The sequence below is a fragment of the Colobus angolensis genome, unplaced genomic scaffold, assembly GCF_000951035.1.
Source record: "Colobus angolensis palliatus isolate OR3802 unplaced genomic scaffold, Cang.pa_1.0 Scaffold122, whole genome shotgun sequence".
NCBI lineage: Eukaryota > Metazoa > Chordata > Mammalia > Primates > Cercopithecidae > Colobus > Colobus angolensis.
This window is the reverse complement of record NW_012113364.1, coordinates 6,322,628-6,324,067: the sequence shown is the minus strand read 5'-3', so window position 1 is coordinate 6,324,067 and position 1,440 is coordinate 6,322,628.

The window sequence follows — 1,440 nt, the reverse complement described above, 5'->3', positions numbered from 1 at the left end:
TGTGGTGGCGGGCACCTGTAGTCCCAGCTACTCGGGAGGCTGAGGCAGGAGAATGGTGTGAACCAGGGAGGAAGAGCTTGCAATGAGCTGAGATCCTGCCACTGCACTCCAGCCTGGGTGACAAAGCGAGACTCCATCTCAAAAAAAAAAAGAAAGAAAGAAAGAAAGAAAATGAGGGCATTCCTGTGACTTTACAGCAATTAAAGTGATTATAAGAGAATACCATAAACATACGTACACCAGCAAATTGAATAACCAAATGAAACAGCAAATCTCTAGAAACACAAAATCTAGAATCACAAATAAATAAAAAATATGAGTAAACCCGCCGGGCACGGTGGCTCCCGCCTACAATCCCAGCACTTTCAGAGTGCACTCCATTGCACTCCAGCCTGGGGAACAAGAGCGAGACTTCTCAAAAAGAAGAAAGTAGGGATAAACCTATAACTAGTAAGAACATTAAATTACCAATTAAAATCTTTTCAACAAAGAAATATCCCTGACTGGGTGGCTTTACCAGTGAATTCTACCAGACATTTAAGGAAAATTAATGCCAGTCCTTTGCAAACTCTTTCAAAAACTTGAAGAGGAGGAAATACTTTCTAACTCATTCTGTGAGGCTAGCATTACCTTGATGCTAGGGCCAGACAAAGGCACAAGAAAACAACTGACCAATATTGCTTATGAACATTGATAAAAAAAATTCTTAGGAAAACACTGCCAAACTGGCTGGGTGCAGTGGCTCATGCTGGTAATCTCAGCACTTAGGGAGGCCAAGGCAGGTGGATCACTTGAGCTCAAGAGTTCAAGATCAGCCTGGGCAACATAGTGAAACCCCATCTCTACCTAAAATGCAAAAATCAGCTGAGTGTCGTGTTACACGCCTGTGGTTGCAGCTACCTGGGAGGCTGAGGTGAAAGGATCTGGGAAGTTGAGGCTGCAGTGAGCCATGATTGCACCACTGCATTCTAGCCTGGGTGACAGAGCAAGGCCCCATCTTAGAAAAATAAATAAATATTTTTAAAAATTAAATTTTAAAAAAGAGGAAACACTGCCAAATTGAAGTTAGCAGAGTGTAATTAAAAGGACTGTAAAAGGCCAGGTGCGGTGCCTCACCCCTGAAAACCTAGGACTTGGGGAGGCTGAGGAGGGTGGGTCACTTGAGGTCAGGAGTTTGAGACCAGCCTGGCCAACATGTTGACCCTGGATGATGGGTATGGCGAGGCTGCAGGTCCTGGCTGCCTTGTGGAGCATGTCTGCCTGTGAACTGGGACGCTTTCCTTGCATGGCAATGATAGCAGATGGTGGAGGTCTATGCTGACTGGCTTGGCACCTGCAGCCACTGCCTGCGGATCTGTGAGTGGCTCACCATCAGGGCCACCTGGCTCATGGAGGCCCAGGAGCCTTGTCCCCCTTACGTCAGATCTCAAAGAAATCAGG